The sequence below is a fragment of the Microcebus murinus genome, chromosome 21 (assembly GCF_040939455.1).
Source record: "Microcebus murinus isolate Inina chromosome 21, M.murinus_Inina_mat1.0, whole genome shotgun sequence".
NCBI lineage: Eukaryota > Metazoa > Chordata > Mammalia > Primates > Cheirogaleidae > Microcebus > Microcebus murinus.
In genome coordinates this window covers 7,605,104-7,623,562 of record NC_134124.1, presented here as the reverse complement: position 1 = coordinate 7,623,562, position 18,459 = coordinate 7,605,104, and the positions used below count along the sequence as shown (strand labels likewise).

At 38.4% G+C, this 18,459-nt stretch overlaps 1 protein-coding gene across 2 annotated transcripts in view; it reads right to left on the bottom strand.

Moving 5' to 3' along the window:
* UBE2D2 (ubiquitin conjugating enzyme E2 D2) overlaps positions 1–18,459 on the bottom strand; it is a 51,279-nt gene that overhangs the window by 32,187 nt on the left and 633 nt on the right. The gene's annotated exons all lie outside the window — the stretch shown is intronic.

Genomic DNA, 18,459 nt, shown 5'->3' with positions numbered 1-18,459 from the left:
AAATTAGCTGGGTGTGGTGGCATGCACCTGTAGTCCCATTTACTCAGGAGGCTGAGGCAGGAAAAGCTAAAAAAATCTTTTCCAGGAAAATCTGACCAACATAGTATGAAGAGAGCTATGCAATAGATTGCCATTAGTGGTTCAACCAGAGAAAAAGCCCAGCCAACAAAACATAAACTCAATTCCACAGTTGCCAAACCGCATCCTCATATATTCAAACCTATTAATCAGCTTAATTTAGTACCCTACTCTTAAATAAGGATAGACAATTGACTATATTTCATATAATTCATCAACCATATAATTCATCTTCAACATGAAAGATAAAGACCAAAACAATGTCGAGAAAAAAGGAAGAAGGAGAAAGCAAAGGCCATGCAGGGAAGAGGAAAAGTCAAAACAAAAGAAAAACTATTATAAATATCATTAAAAGAAAAGTTATTGCTTCCATGAAACAAGAACAAAATGCTTAAAAAAAAAAACAAATGGAATAGTCTGAGAATGAAAAAAAGCTCAACTGAAAGGCTGGAAGATGAAGTTAAGAAAGTCTTCCAGAAAGTAGATAAAAGAAAAAGATGGAAAATATAAAAGGACTAGTCCAGATGCTCCCCAAATTGATCTACACATCGCACAACCTCTATCAAAATTCCAGCTGCCTTTTTTACAGAAATGGACAAGCTGATCCTAAAATTAATATGGAAATGCAATGGACCCTGATGAGCCAAAACAATTTTGAAAAAGAATAAAGCTGGATTCACATCTCTTAATTTCAAAACTTAATATAAAGCTACAGTATTAAAGACAGTATGGTACTGGCATAAGAACAGACATAGAGATCAATGGAATAGAACTGAAAGTCTGGAAATAAACCCATACCTCTATAGTTGATTGGTTTTCAAAACAGGTGCCAAAACAATTCAATGGGGGAAAGAACAGTCTTTTTAACAAGTAATCCCGGGATGACTGGATATTCACATGCAAAAGAATAAACTTGGATCCCTACACCTCACACCACATTCAAAAATTAACTTAAAATGGACCAAATACTACCACTTCACACCCATTGGGATGTCTACTATCAAAAAAAACAAAAAATCAAAAACAAAAACAAAAAAATAACAAGTGTTGGCAAGGACATGGAACCCTGTGCAGTGATGATGACAATGCAAAATGGTACAGCCACTGTGGGAAAATGGTATGGCAGTTCCTCAAAAATTAAACATAGAATAACACATGATTCAACAATTCCACTTCTGGGTATGCACCCAAAAGAACTGAAAGAAGCATCTCAAAGAGGTTTGTGTACACTCCCATGTTCATAACAGCATTATTCACAATGGCTAAAATGTGGAGGTAACCCAGTGTCCATCAACTGATGAATGGAGAAGCAAAATGTGTTTTATATACATACAATGGAATATTAACCTTTAAAAGAAGGAAGGAAATTCTGACATCAGCCTAGATGAAACTTGAGGACATTATGCTAAGTGAAGTAAGCCAGTTACAAAAAGACAAATACCACATGATTCCATTTATATGCGGTATCTCGAATAAAAATCGCAGAAACACAGCCGGGTGTGGTGGCTCACGCCTGTAATCTTAGCACTCTGGAAGGCTGAGGCAGATGGATCACTCAAGGTCAGGAGTTCGAAAACAGCCTAAGCAAGAGTGATATCCCGTCTCTACTATAAATAGGCACTCACTCTAGCCTGGGCAACAAAGTGAGATTCTGTCTCAAAAAAAAAAAAAAAAAAAGACAGCCTGATTTTAAAATGGGCAAAGGATTGGAATAGACATTTCTCTAAAGACATGCAAATGGCCAAAAGGCACAAGAAAAGATGTTCAACATCATTAGTCATTAGAGAAATGCAAATTACAATCCATCACTTAACACCAAGTAGGAAAGCTATGATCAAAATAATAAAATAAGGCTGGGCATAATGGCTCATGCCTGTAATCCTAGCACTCTGGGAGGCTGAGGAGAGAGGATCACTTCAGCTCGGAAGTTGGAGACCAGCCTCAGCAACAGTGACACCCCTGTCTGTACTAAAAATAATTAAAAAAAATAAACCAGGCATAGTGGCACATGCCTGTAGTCCCAGCTACTCAGAAGGCTAAGGCAGGAGGATCGCTTGAGCCCAGGAGTTTGAGGTTGCTGTGAGCTAGGCTGATGCCATGGCACTCTAACCTGGGTGATAGAGTAAGAGTCTGTCTCAAAGAAAAACAAATGTGGTATGCCCTTACAATGGAACACTATTCAGCAATGAAGTGTTGACACATACTGTAACAGTGAAGAACCATGAAAACACTATGTTAAATAAAAGAAGCCAGACACATAAAATGCCACATATTGGACAATTCCATTTATATGAAATATCCAGAATAGGCAAATCCATAATCTATATCTATCTAGAAGTAGAGGGAGAAGACCAGTATAGGAAGCCTAACATCCAATAAAGTTCAAAAAAGGGGAGAACACAGAAAATGGAGTTCATGAAACCATCAATGAAATTACTCAAGAAAATTTCTCAAAACTTCAGGATATAAATTTTTAGCTTGAAAAGACCAACTGAAATGTCTAGAGGAATAGATGAAAACTGACCTACATCACTATACACTCTAAAATTTCACAATGGTAGGACGAAGACAACCTGTAAGCTCTCAGAAAGGAAACTGGTCACATATACAGACAGGATCAGGAATTAGAATAGTTTTGGACTTATCAACAGCAATACTGGAAGCTAGAAGACAATAATACAAAAAACACTAAATATAAATGTAGAAAGAGTGCCATAACTGGTGGTCCTACCTCAGGCTCTAAGATTATACACAGATCAAGTCATCTTCATGGCCTGGCCTAATTACTTTGGTCCCCAAGTCTTGGGCAGTGCCTGTTAGGAACCAGGCTGCAGAGCTCTGCCTCCCCACCCCTGTTCCTCCCCATCCCTATCCGTGGAAAAATTGTCTTCCATGAAACCGGTCCCTGGTGCCAAAAAGGTTGGGGACTACTAGTAGAAAGTGATAGATCCTTTCCTGATGCCAATAAACACTGTCACTCCAAGTTGTTCTAATTCTGAGCATCTTTTTAACCTTATATTAATGTTACATGTGACCCTATACAACTTAATATCCACATCAATTTTGGTTCAACAATAGAGGAGCTATTAATAAAACAAGACATATATACTGCAAAAAAATTACTGCATAAGCATGTCTGGGGATTGCCATTAAAGTTAAACAGATTTTATTTGAGATTTGTCTTGTAGTAATGAAAATAAAGGGTGTAACTATTTCTCTTTTAAAAAGGAATTAAAATTGTTATTTTAAACCAATTTAATCAATGCTTTAAACATTGGGAAATGACTTCAAGTTGATCTTGAAATGGACATATAAAATGCATAGCAATTCGCATTTATTTATTTTTACTGTAAAAGCCTTGTGAATCTATTCACATTTTTAAAAGAATTCACAAACGTGTGATACACTTCTGACATGCTCAATGCTTTCAAAGTAGATTTTATTCTTTCTAGCCAACAAAAGTGAAGTGGTGGTCAAAGACACAGATATCCTTTTGATCAAAAAGAATTTGGGCTAGGCCCAGTGGCTCATGCCTGTAATCCTAGCACTCTGGGAGGCCGAGGCGGGTGGATTGTTCAAGGTCAGGAGTTCAAAACCAGCCTGAGCAAGAGCGAGACCCCCGTCTCTACTATAAATAGAAAGAAGTTAATTGGCCAACTAATATATATAGAAAAAATTAGCCCGGCATGGTGGCACATGCTTGTACTCCCAGCTACTGGGGAGGCTGAGGCAGGATTGCGTGAAGCCAGGAGTTTGAGGTTGCTGTGAGCTAGGCTGACACCACAGCACTCTAGCCAGGGCAACAGAGTGAGACTCTGTCTCAAAACAAACAAACAAAGAATAAAAGGAGCCAGATTTCTTATTGTCAGAAAAAAAGAATATTAAAAATACAAAACAAACCCTATGGTACTGGACTGGAATTACAGATACCAGTGTGAACTCATAGTTTTCAATATAGAGAGATAAAAATAAATATATGGAAATATGTGTATATATTCATGTATATACATACACATATCCACTGATTAGACTTGAGAGGCTTGGGAAGGGAACAGTGAGATCCCAAGAGCAATGAGGACATCTAGCAACCAGATTTGGTTTCTAAAGACCATTCTCCACTAAAAAAAATGGGAAAATAGATGATAACCACGCTGCAGCAGGAGAATTAGAAGATAAAGCCAGAAATATCTCGTTATACCAGACAGTAAAAAAGTACTCAAAGGATGATGAGGAAAAAAAGAACAAATCTGGGATAATTTCAGCATCAAAATAAACAATACTAAATTATTATAATCTACCTGAATAAAATAATAAACCATGAGTCTATAAGATATAAATCCCCCCCTCTTTCTTTCTTTCAGAGCCTCGGCTCTGTTGCCTGGGCTAGAGTGCTGTGGCGTCAGCCTAGCTCACAGCAACCACAAACTCCTGGGCTCAAGGGGTTCTCCTGCCTCAGCCTCCTTAGAAGCTGGGATTACAGGTGTGAGCCACCATATCCGGTTAATTTTTTGTTTCTATTTTTAGTTGCCAGGCTAATTTTTTGTATTTTTTAATAGAGATGGGGTCTCACTCTTGCTCAAGCTGGTCTCAAACTCCTGAGCTCAAGCGATCTTCCTGTCTCGGCCTCCCAGACTGCAAGGATTACAGACATGAGCCACCATGCCCGGCCTATATAAGATATAAATTTTAAAATGAATAAGTTAAAAATTTTGATGACCAGTGTGGTAGCCAGACTCGCAGATAGCTTCCAGTGATCCTTGCCTCCTAGTACTCTCACCCTTATGTAGTCCTCTCTCCCACATTGTACTGGGGTGGTCTGTGAGATTAGGTTATAAAAGACACTGTGGTTTATTTCTTGCATGCACATGTGCTCTCTCATCACTCACTCTAAGGGAAGCCAACTGCCAAGTCCTTAGGACACCAGGCAGCCTCTGGAGAGACACATGTGGGGAAGAAATAAGTACCTCAGTCCAACAACCCACAAGGAACTGAGGTCTGTCAACAATCATGGGGGTGAGTTTAGAAGAGGATCCTCTAACCTTCAGATAACTGCAGCCCTGGGCAAAAGCTTGGTTGTAACCGCAGAAGACCCTGAACAAGAAGTACCTAGATATATATAAGCCATTCTCATATTCCTGGCCTTCAGAAACTGCATGAGATAAATGTTTTTTATTTATTTTTTTTTGAGACAGAGTCTTGCTTTGTTGCCTAGGCTAGAGTGAGTGCCGTGGTATCAGCCTAGCTCACAGCAACCTCAATCTCCTGGGCTCAAGCAATCCTTCTGTCTCAGCCTCCCGAGTAGCTGGGACTACAGGCATGCGCCACCATGCCCGGCTAATTTTTTCTAGATATATTAGTTAGCCAATTAATTTCTTTCTATTTATAGTAGAGATAGGGTCTCACTCTTGCTCAGGCTGGTTTTGAACTTCTGACCTCGAGCAATCCACCTGCCTCCGCCTCCCAGAGAGCTAGGATTACAGGCATGAGCCACTGCGCCCGGCCAAGATAAATGTTTGATGTTTTAAAAAGCTAAGTTTTGGGGTACTTTCTTATGGAGCAATAGATAACTAATACAAAAAGGACAAATACATATTATCAAAGTGTTTCCCAACAAATTACTTTCTTATTATAAGGGGAAAAGAATAACTCTTCGGAGGGGTAGGGAACCCTGGTAGACATCACCATAATCAAGTGATGAAAGTAAAAATTCTTAGTAATGGGACCGGGCGCGGTAGCTCACACCTGTAATCCTAGCACTCTGGGAGGCCGAGGCGGACGGATTGCTCGAGGTCAGGAGTTCGAAACCAGCCTGACCAAGAGCAAGACCCCATCTCTACTATAAATAGAAAGAAATTAATTGGCCCACTAATATATCTAGAAAAAATTAGCCGGGCATGGTGGCACATGCCTACAGTCCCAGCTACTTGGGAGGCTGAGGCAGTAGGATTGCTTGAGCCCAGGAGTTTGAGGTTGCTGTGAGCTAGGCTGACGTCATGGCACTCACTCTAGCCTGGGCAACAAAGCGAGACTCTGATTAAAAAAAAAAAAAAAATTTCAGTAATGGGTCAAACTAAAATTGCATATTAACTGACAGGACACAATGAAAAGAATCAAACCAAAATCATGCACTTGATAGGATCCAAAGGAAGACACAGCATTGCTTCTGTGACAATACTGCCAAAGACACATACCCTGAATCTAATCATGAGGAAACATGAGATAAACCCAAACTGAGGGACATTCTACAAAATAACTGGACTGTAATCTTTAAAAGTGTCAAAGTCATGAAGTCAAGGAAAGACTGAGGAACTATTACAGAGACTAAAGAGACATGCTAATTAAACGTTATGACTAACTCTGTACTGGATCCTTTCCTCTAAAGGACATTATTGGGACGATTGGCAAAACTTGAATGGAGTCTGAAGATTAGATGACAGTAAGGTATCAAATGAAATTTTCTAATTTTGATGGCTGTGATTACATAGCAGAACATCCTTGTTTATGAGAATACACATTAAAGGTATTATGAGAATACACATTACTTAAGGTTTCTGAGGCATCACGTTTCCTCTGAAATGGTTAAAGAAAACAATGTTCTTTGTATTATATTTGCAACTCTTCAGACTCCCTCTGAAATAGTTAAAGAAAATAATGTTCTTTGTATTGTATTTGCAACTCTTCTGAAGGTTTGAAATTGTTTCAAAAATTTAGAAAGTTTAGAAAGAAAAACAAACGTGGGCCAGGTAAGGTAAGTCACCCCTGTAATTCTAGCACCTTGGGAGGCTGAGGCAGAAGGATTGCTTGAGGCCAGAAGTTCGAGATCAGCCTGAGTAAGAGCAAGACTCCGTCTCTACAAAAAATAGAAAAATCACCCAGGCATAGTGGCCTGTGCCGGTAGCCAGGAGGCTGAAACAGGAGTATCATTTGAGCCCACGAGTTTGAAGTTGCAATGAGCTATGATGATGTCACTGCACTCTATCTAGCCCAGGGTACAGGTCAAGACTCTGGAAGGGGGAACCACACAACCCTAAAAAAGCCCACAGTTAACTTTATTAGAATTTGGTGATTAGGCCGGGTGTATTGGCTCAAGTCTGCAATCTTAGCACTCTAGGAGGCTGAGGCGGGTGGATTGTTTGAGCTCAGGAGTTCCAGACCAGTCTGAGCAACACCCATCTCTACTAAAAATAGAAAGAAATTAGCTGGGCAACTAAAAATATATAGAAAAAATTAGCTGGGCATAGTGGCATGTGCCTGTAGTCCCAGCTACTCGGGAGACTGAGGCAGAACGATTGCTTGAGCCCAGGAGTTTGAGGTTGCTGTGAGCTAGGCTGACGCCAAGGGACTCTAGCCCAGGAACAGAGTGAGACTCTGTCTCAAAAAAAAAAAAAAAAAAGAATTTGGTGATTAAATGGTGTAGTGGATTGAACAGCCCCTCCAAAAGATATGTGTATATCCTAATCCCCAGGACGTGTGAATGTTACCTTATTTGGAAAAAGGGTCTTTGCAGATGTAATTAAGTTTAGTAATAAACTCTAATAAGAAACAAAAGAGAAGACACACATGTCACAGAAAAGGTAACATGAAGATAGAGGTAGAGATTGGAGTGATGTGGCCACAAACCAAAGAAGCCAAGGAATGCTGACAGCCACCAGGAGTTGGAAGAGGCAAAGGATTCTCCCCTACAGCATCCAGAGGGAGTGGAGCCCTGAAGATACACCTAGTTTGTGATCATTTATTATGGCAACTCTAGGAAACTTATACAAATGGTATAAATAAGAAGATATTTAATATAAAGAAAATCAATCACTGCCATTAGTGTGCTATTTGTTTTTCTTTTTGTCTCCACTGCTTGTACCAGAATAGTGTGCTATTATTTTAAGAAATCTATTCCTAAAATCATATCATTGAGGTTTCTGTAAAAGTCAACTTTGATTTCAAAGTTTTTACCTGACATAAGCCCTGAAGAAGTAGGCAAAGGAATATTATCTCTTATACTGCCAAGATGCAATACAGGTGTGGGGAGGGGTAAGTGCTCAAAGGACAGCAGGAGACATTTCTATTATAAGATAATGTTTGAGAGAATTGTTTTTGTAATTCTAGGCTTACAAAAATATCATATGTATTAAAAACATATTAAGGTGACAGTACTTTACAGTTTGTTGAAAAGGAATTTCGGATTTAGTCCATTTTTCAATTTAGAAATATTATAAAACTTCATTATTTTCACATTAGGGCTTTTTCCTCCCTTTTTTTGGTTGGGGTGGCAATGAAGTGAAATGCTAAATATACATTTAACACTGACACCTAAGAGTTCAAGATTCAATTCCATGGGTCACCATTATTGGCTGGTTAACACAGTGATAATATTTAAAAACCTTAAAAAAAAAAAAGCCCACCAAATCCAAAAATCACCTTCCTTCTGCAATGTTCCTCCAGTGCCCTCTATTGACAAAGCCTAACATTCTGTTCACTGCAAAGGTGAAAGAATCCAGCTACTTACAGTAGAGCAGATACTGGAGGGTGAATTTGGAACCAATTAATAAATTGATTAAAGTGGCAGATGTGTATCTATTTTTTGAGGAGGGAGGACAGGGTTTCTCACTCTACTGCCTAGGCTAGAATGCAGTGGCATCATCACAGCTCAATGCAACCTGAAACTCCTGGGTTCAAGCGATCCTCCTGCCTCAGCCTCCAGAGCAGCTGGAACCACAGGTGCCTGCCACCATGCCCAGTTAATTTTTTCTATTTTTTGTAGAGACAAGGTCTCACTGCGTTGCCCAGGCTTGTCTTGAACTCCTGGGCTTAAGTGAACCTCCCACTTGGGCCTCCCAAATGCTAGGATTATAGGTATGAGCCTCTGCTACCAGCCAATGTATATGATTGATTTGTTCCTTTTCATTTTTGGATAATGCTCCACTGTATGCATATTCTACATTTTGTTTATAAACTCACTTATTGATGGATATTTGAGTTGTTTCTGGATTTGGGGTATTGTGAATAAAAATATCAGGCATATCTGTAAAAAATGAAAACAACAAAAAACTACCTTTCACGTAATCCGTAAGTGCCAAGCACTCTTCTTTCTATGTTCCCCACAGACTTGCAGGCTATGTGACATAATAATCCCCATTCTATAGATAAGAAAGCTGAGGCTCAAGAAAATTAGTGAATTAAACTTGGCTAAAGCCACAGTTGTTTCAAAATCCTACTATTTTTTTCTATCACACCACTTGATGTTGGCATTCACTTAATGTTGTTGGCAAACACTGAATACCTACTATGTGTCAGGTAGTAGGAATACGAAAAATAAGACAGGAACTTTGCTTAAGAGAGCTCAGTCTAGAGAGGGTAATAATCAGTCATGTTTACATACTAAGAAACAATTCTACATTGGAACTTTGACTGCCCATATGCCTGGGGCATACTTCCCAAAGAAGCCATTTCTGCTGGGTCTCCAAGTCTGAATAAAAAATTTAGGAGGAGGTGGGAGTGGGGTAAGATGACATTCTCTGTATAAGGAAAGACACTTAAAAAGAGAATGATTCTGAGAAGGATCAACTAGAACTGTTTCAATTACAGCAGTACTTCCTATAAGATACCAATATGTATTACAGTAATAAAAGCAGCAGTATTTTTTTATTTCTAAATTTTATCACTTTTAATACATGTTCTTAACAAATACTGCATATTTTTTTAGTTATAAAGCAATAATTTGCCTCAAGAAACCTGCACACCAGAAAGCAAATAATGCCCACTTGTGTTTTGCCATCTGTGTTCTCAGGTATAAGCAGCATTTAACCTCCAGTATCATTGTCTATTCGATGTCAATGATCTATCTTACGTTTCTTGTCATCATTCGATGTATATTTTAGAAGTTATTTATCCAACACTTATTGTATATTAAATATTTCTAGTGTACTAACCTATTCCCCATGGACTTATAACTAGAATAAAGAAGTTTTAGATGGAAAGCAGAGTCCTTGATTCTTAAGCACAAGAAGTCAAGGCCGGGCGTGGTGGCTCACGCCTGTAATCCTAGCTCTCTGGGAGGCCGAGGCAGGCGGATTGCTCGAGGTCAGGAGTTCAAAACCAGCCTGAGCAAGAGCGAGACCCCGTCTCTACTATAAATAGAAAGAAATTAATTGGCCAACTGATATGTATATAAAAAATTAGCTGGGCATGGTGGCGCATGCCTGTAGTCCCAGCTACTCGGGAGGCTGAGGCAGAAGGATCGCTCAAGCCCAGGAGTTTGAGGTTGCTGTGAGCTAGCCTGACCCCACGGCACTCACTCTAGCCTGGGCAACAAAGCGAGACTCTGTCTCAAAAAAAAAATAAAAAAAAATAAAAAAAAAAAAGAAGTCAAATTATTTAAAAATAAATATAAGCATAGACATCTATTTTTCAGAAAAATTAGATGACAATAATGTTAGTAGTACCCTAAATGCCCAAATATTCCAAAATATGCAATCTGTATTCTTTCTTTTGCTACAATATATGTTTGAAACAAATTCTTATACTGTAATAAAAACAATATACAGTAACACATTTAATGCAGCAAATAATGCAGGTTGCTTTTATTATGTAAGAAAAATACTATTCTGAAAAGTACTTGTTACTTTATAACAAAACGAAAAGACAGTTATTTCATCCTAATAGTTTAAAATAATTTAACTTTTTTGCTTATGGTATTATGCTTTGATTATATATTTTAATTAATTCATCTGCAATCTTTTACACTGCCAATTTTAACATAAGAGTTCATGATTTCATAAACTTTTGTTTGTATGCCATCAATAACACTAGTTTGACAAACATTCTAATAAAGTTAGGAAACACTAGATCTGAGATATGAGAAAGCAGTTTATCAGAAGCTAAGGGAAATAAATGATAACCATGTTAACTGTTACAAAAATTTAAATAAAATTGAGGTATCCATTGAATTTGGCAATTAAGTAATTTCCAGAAGAGTGAATAGACTATTCTTTCAAGAATTTTGGCACTGAAATGTCAGAGATGGGAGGGATAAAGATGAGGAAGGAAATAGATCTAGTGGGGGAGAGGAGGTTTAAAAAGTTATTTTGCTGTTTTTAGGATGGGGGAAAACCTTGGATAAGATGGGATGCTGAGGGGAATTAGAGAAAAGATTTGGAACTATGAAAGCAGGTATAGTTACTAAAGAAGCAAGGACCTGGAAGAAAGAAAGAATAGGATGGAAAGCAAAAGTTAGTTTGGCAAAGAGAAAAGTAGAGTTTCTCCAAAGACAACAGGGAAGAAGAGTGATGACTAAAACAGGTAAATCTGGAAAGACAATGACTCTATAGTCAAGACTGCATCTGAATCCTGGCTCTTCCTACATTACCCTATTATCTTAGGCAAGTTTATTTCTCCACGTTTTCTCACCTAACCTGGGGAGAATAGAATTCTCAAAGGATTGTTGAAAAGACTGAATCACTCCTAATATTATTCATAGTAAGTATTCTAAAGATGATAGCTTGGATTTTTTTGTTGTTGTTGCTTTTTAAAAAATGCCTCAAAGGAAATCTGAAAGCATTCACACTTAAGAATTTTTATCTTTTCTACAGAATAGTTACTTTGGTCATTTGAAATTCAAAAAACCATTTGACTCTGGTGAAAGATATACGGAGAACACAACATCCAAATTTGCATAGTGCTAAGAGGATTCATGGACACCTCAGTGAGGATATAAAGGGAAGGTGAGGAAGATCTTCAGGTTCCAGGACATAGTTTAAATACCCAATTGTTTAAACAAAAGGAAAAGACTGTATCCTATAGATGTACACCTAACAGCTATGTAAGGGTAACACATGGCCTTCCAGAAAATATACTGGACACGGTCAAAAAATGCAGGTTCTTGATCTAGAGCTAGTCTTTTTTTTTTTGAGACAGAGTCTCACTTTGTTGCCCAGGCTAGAGTGAGTGCCATGGTGTCAGCCTAGCTCACAGCAACCTCAAACTCCTGGGCTCAAGCAATCCTGCTGCCTCAGCCTCCTGAGTAGCTGGGACTACAGGCATGCGCCACCATGCCCAGCTGATTTTTTCTATATATATTAGTTGGCCAATTAATTTCTTTCTATTTTATAGTAGAGACAGGGTCTCACTCTTGCTCAGGCTGGTTTCGAACTCCTGACCTCGAGCAATCCGCCTGCCTTGGCCTCCAGAGTGCTAGGATTATAGGCGTGAGCCACCGCGCCTGGCCTAGAGCTAGTCTTATTTAGCAGTCAGATGGGCCTTTTCAGCCAGCAGCCCTGAGATGTGTTGCAACACTAACATTTTATGATTCTATTACTTGGAATCTCACAGGCAAATAGAAGAACAAATGGCACTATTATTTTCCTATGTTATAGTTTTGTTTTGTTTTTGAGACAGGGTCTCTTGCTGCCCAGGTTAGAGAGTGCAATGGCATCATCACAGATAGCTCCCTGTAACTTCAAACTGGGGCTCAAGCAATCCTTCTGCCTCAACCTCCTGATTAGCAGCTGGTGCTACCAGCATGTGCTACTATATCTGGCTAATTTTTTTTTTTTTTTTTTTTACTTTTTGTAGAGACAGGGTCTTGCTATTGCTCAGGCTGGTCTCAAACTCCTGGTTTCAAAGGATCCTCCTACCTTGGCTTCCCCAAGTGCTAAGATTACAGGTGTGAGCCACCGCACCCCACCACCCCTATGTTATAGTTTACTATGATTTTGAAGGTTAGCCTGTGAACCTGACCACCAAAACTTCATTTCTACAGAAAAAACAAGTGTGCTCCTGCATTTCTGGGATGAGGCTGCAAAGGTTCCTGGCAGCATCAGGCATGAGTCAGGTATTCCTATCCTGGGAACTGCCTAGGATATTTTAACAACCATCTCTCTTTGGACTAAAACATACAGAATTGGACCTTGTCAAAACCTGATCCTTGTCAGTCAGCAGCACAGTAATATACACTGAGATACTTTAAATAAAACCTAGATTTATTAACAGTTATCCTCAATGATGGCTGTTTAAATTATATTTAAATAGCAACCTGGTAGAGCCAAGGAAAGTTTCTCAATTCAATGACCTTTTATAAAGCAATGGATACTTTTCTAATAATAATTTAAAAAGCCTTCCCAGAAATCTTTTGTCAAGGAGCTTATCTTTTGGAGTAAGAAGGTGTGTCTGCTTTCTGAGATAGAAATAAAGTTAAATAGCCATTTTCAGCCAACCATTTATTATGTTAAAGTTGCCAGTCCTCTACTGGACTACCCCGCTCATTTATTTTTTGTTTTTGTTTTTGAGACAGAGTCTCGCTTTGTTGTCCAGGCTAGAGTGAGTGCTGTGGCGTCAGCCTAGCTCACAGCAACCTCAAACTCCTGGGCTCGAGCGATCCTTCTGCCTCAGCCTCCCGAGTAGCTGGGACTACAGGCATGTGCCACCATGCCCGGCTAATTTTTTATATATATATCAGTTGGCCAATTAATTTCTTTCTATTTATAGTAGAGACGGGGTCTCGCTCTTGCTCAGGCTGGTTTTGAACTCCTGACCTTGAGCAATCCGCCCGCCTCATTTGTTTTTAATTATTTTTTTTTTTTTGAGACAGAGTCTCACTTTGTTGCCCAGGCTAGAGTGCATGCCATGGCGTCAGCCTAGCTCACAGCAACCTCAATCTCCTGGGCTCAAGCGATCCTACTGCCTCAGTCTCCCGAGTAGCTGGGACTACAGGCATGCGTGCCACCATGCTCAGCTAATTTTCTGTATATATATTTTTAGTTGGTCAATTAATTTCTTTCTATTTTTAGTAGAGAATGGGTCTCGCTCAGGGTAGTTTCAAACTCCTGACCTCAAGCAATCCGCCTGCCTCGGCCTCCCAGAATGCTAGGATTACAGGCGTGAGCCACCATGCCCGGCCCTACCCGCTCATTTGTTTCATCACCTTGATAGAAATGTACTTAATCTTTACGTCCAATAATACTAATGTAATATATGGTACTACACCTCTAAGTACAGTATTTTAAATAATCTTTCTAAATTCAGTATGTTACAGTGTTACAACTCCTTTCCCATATCCTTAAGAATCATGGTTTGGTAACTTCCCAATCTCAGATATTTTTAAAGTGTATAGTCTACAGAAAGATGATTCAAAACATGAAACAGATCATAATGAAGAGTAAGATGTAAACTTCCACTATGGGATCAATGAATCTATTAAACTGGCTTTCCCTATAACTTCAAACAAAGCCATATAAAAACTCAATTAGAATTAAAAAAAAAACACACAAATCCTGTTCATCTACATAAAGCAATACTTTTAAACTTTTAAAAAGAAAGTAATGGTTTAAATCAGCAGTCCCCAACCTTTTTGGCATCAGGGCCGTTTTCAGGGAAGACATTTTTTCCAAAGACCGGGGAGGGAGGGATGATTTTGGGATGACTCAAGTCCACCACATTTATTGTGCACTTTATTTCTATTATTATTACATTGTAATATGTAATTAAATAACTATACAACTCACCATAGGTTGGGGACCCCTGGTTTAAATGATTTAATCTTCTTACACTCCTGATTATCTAATGAAGCTCAATCTTTTGTTACTTCTAATTCACATATTAAACTAGTGTCTACCAAAAAAGTGTGTTTTGTTTTGTTTTAATTTCAATCGGTTGCCAAAAATCTGGATTTGCAGCTTCTCTCTCTCTTTTTTTTAAAGGAAGATCTGGCAACACTGGGCCTACAGATTTTGGCAATGGTGAAATTTGGAGGGAGCTGCACAGCAGCTGCCATCATCTGATAGCACATGCATTTTCTAGTTTCACCATTCTCTTTGCTCACTTGGTTACCTGCCTGGCCTTTATAGCCATCAGAGTTTGAAATCTTTATTTCATTGAGAACTTTATTTTTCTCTTAACCCTTTGCACTCGGATGTCGAGTGTGACTTGACACGGTTAGCATCAGTAGCAGCTCAGTTTCACTGCGGGGGGGGGGGGGGGGGGATTTTTTGTCTATTTTTCCAGTATCTTTTCTTGTTTTCATTAGCAAGAAAGGACAAGTAAAATGTAACTGCAGAGATGGTACACTAACTTCCAGGAGTGGATTATTATCCACTAACTTAGAGCAATGTTTAGATGGAAAGCTCCATATAATCATACCTCACCCTAACAAAAACCACAAATATTGTGCTGTTTGTTCTAACAGAAAAATCAAAGGAGGAAGAAGATAGATGATTTATATTTGCGAAACATGTGAATGTAAACCAGGTCTTCGTGTGGGTGAATGTTTCAAAAAATATCACACCATGAAAAATTATAGAGATTAAAATTACTCTTTGAATGTATCAATAATTTGAAATATAAAAAAAATCCAAATAAATAAGTTTGTATGAAAAGAAACTCCAGTTTTTTATTCTACTGCCGCCTTTGTATTCTACCGCCTTTTTATTCTACTGCCTTTGTAAAATCTGGGGTATTTAAAAAATTAAATCCCAAGTAGAATAAGGGATTCGAGAAAAAAGCAAGCAAGTGCAAAGGGTTAAGAGGCCTTAAAAGAAACTAGCTATAGGCCGGGCGCAGTGGCTCACGCCTGTAATCCTAGCACTCTGGGAGGCCGAGGTGGGCGGATTGCTCGAGGTCAGGAGTTCGAAACCAGCCTGAGCAAGAGCGAGACCCCGTCTCTACTATATAAAAATAGAAAGAAAGTAATTGGCCAACTAATATATATAGAAAAAATTAGCCGGGCATGGTGGCACATGCCTGTAGCCCCAGCTACTTGGGAGGCTGAGGCAGGAGGATTGCCTGAGCCCAGGAGTTTGAGGTTGCTGTGAGCTAGGCTGATGCCATGGCACTCACTCTAGCCTGGGCAACAAAGCGAGACTCTGTCTCAAAAAAAAAAAAAAAAAAAAAAAGAAACTAGCTATAAAAATCTTGATCATAGAAACAGAATAGATCAAGTGTTGATCCAGGCATTACTTTGTTTTAAAGCTATCTATACCAATGTTAACTATAACTAGTAGGACCACCATTAAAATGTAGAAGGCACTTAACTATTAAGAAGCTTGTAGTATCCTAACTTTGATCTGTCTTCAACTCCTCAAAGAATCAAGATATTTAGCTTTTTATCCTTCCCAAGAACAGAGAAATTAACTCTATTTTTCAATATTATGGCACTCTAACAGCACCAAATAGCTTTCTAAATCTATATAACAAAAGTAAAGAAGAAAAACAGGAAGTCAAAAAGGTCTCAGATCAGCCAGAGATCACACAGTTCACAAAACACATGAAACCCTCTTCACTCAGAGCCTACAGGATCTTATTTTAGACCCAATTTTAATAAGCTCTGTGATCTGGTTTCTTAGCCCACAACAGATGAGATTCAGCCAACTGGAAAAGGGCTGGGGGTGGTGCTGCTGGAGGCAGGCACTCAAAGCATCAAAATCAAAGCTTAAGACCTAAAAAGTCAGCAGAAAACCTCAAAACATAGCAGGGTGGGGCCATGCAGTACAGATACAAACAATCCCAAAGGATCCCAATCCCTGGCCGAAAGTACACTGGATGTTCATAATGACACCCTTTGGTACATTCTGCTTATAGCATGGGCCAGGAGACCTTAAGACGATATCAAAATAACATCCATCAAAAGCTTTTCCCAAAAAAGACATAGCCTTTAAAAGACTGTCAAAATCACAGACATGAATAGTGTTCCTCTGTCAAAGAAACAAGATACTGAATTCCTAAAGATGCCGCATGTCAAACGTGCTTTTTCTTAGAAAAAGAAAGATGCAGTTCACAACATCTAAAGTTAAAAGGATATTTAAGTAGAATTACTTTATCAGAAAATGGTTACTGGGAAGGTTCAAGACCAAGATTTAAGTATATAAACCAAGCAAGTCTTCTGGGGAGTCTATTGCAGATACATTAGTAGGACTGAGGATAAGACAGGACTAGTCTCATCCATACCTAGTAAGTCCACCATCCAGCTTAAAACTGGTGTCAAACAAAAAGTCTGAAAAAATTGATCTCCATCTTGTTTATACAAATCTTTTTGACTGGTTTACCAAAATTAAATTTCATTTTTCTAATTACTGGCAGTCTCACAGAATTCAAGCCATACTTTGAGGAGGGGAAGTCTCCTCCTCCTATAAACCAGGGAGAAAAGATTAACATTGAATTTTAAAAGTTCAAATTATTTCTAAACTTGATTTTCTTATTAAAAATTGTAAGATAGGGCATATTTTAGAGAAAATCTATTCCAGAAAATATGTAGTAACACTTAAGAAACCATGGAACTGAGAGCAAATATTATTAGAAAATTTAAATGTCTTGAGTCAAAGTGCTATTTCCCTCCACGAAAGAAGTCTCTATAACACACATATCAATCAATGTAGAGATTAAAGGCTATTTCTTGGTCTCTAATTATCACACATAATACTCACTTGGTCCTCATCAGATTTTAAAATAAGAGCACAATCTTCTATAAGTATAAACTAAGTGGCATTTCAAATTGATAAGTTCCCAATTAGATTCTATAAGGAATCTAATTCCTAAAAGCCTTAAAAATATGTATGTATACATTTACTTGGATGATTGTTCCTCAGTGTGCTCTTTCCCCTTAAATGGTTCTTCGAGATATCTTTGCTTAGGGTTCAAATTTCTTTTAACAAATACCCTGCTTCATTTTAGTACAAGATTTATTGTCTAAAGTCAGCCCTTTTCCATTTGTTAGAAATCAAAGAAGTCAAAAGAAGTTGGTAAGGAGCTAACCTAATTTATAGTAACCAACAGGATTAACTCCACATTAATGGCCTTCCATCAAGAATGAAATGAGGACCAACTGCTGAGCTCAGGTGTTTAAATCATCAATCTGCATTCTGACTTAGTTTAGGGCAAGGTGAAAACTGGTTCTCTTCCTCTTGCATCTCCATCCTCATAGTTCAGAATGGATAATCTCAGGACCTACTTTTCACTAAGTAACCACAGGTTTAATACAGCCAATCTCAGAACCCAAGTGAAACACCAGACAAAAATTAACAGTGATGCCTCCCCACTTCTAAGAAAAAACATGATAGTATATGGCACTAAGAAGTTACAATATTGGGGCAGAAGGGACCTAAACTTTAAACCAAATCCATATTCTAGATGTAGTAGTAGGGAAACCTCCTTATCAAAAACTACATGAATAACCCTTCATTTAAAAAAGAAATCTTTTCTACTAGAAAATCTAGTAAAACCCCTTCTACGTTAAAAAGGTCTCCCTGAACATATCACCTAATTTTAGCGTCAAATTTCATTTTGTGAAGAGACTGTGAAAGGAATTTTTGTGTAATTTCTCCAGTGGTTTACAATATTCATGTTTCTACCTCTACCATTACCAATTTAACGTCTTTCCTATTAGATCTAATCCTGCAAAAC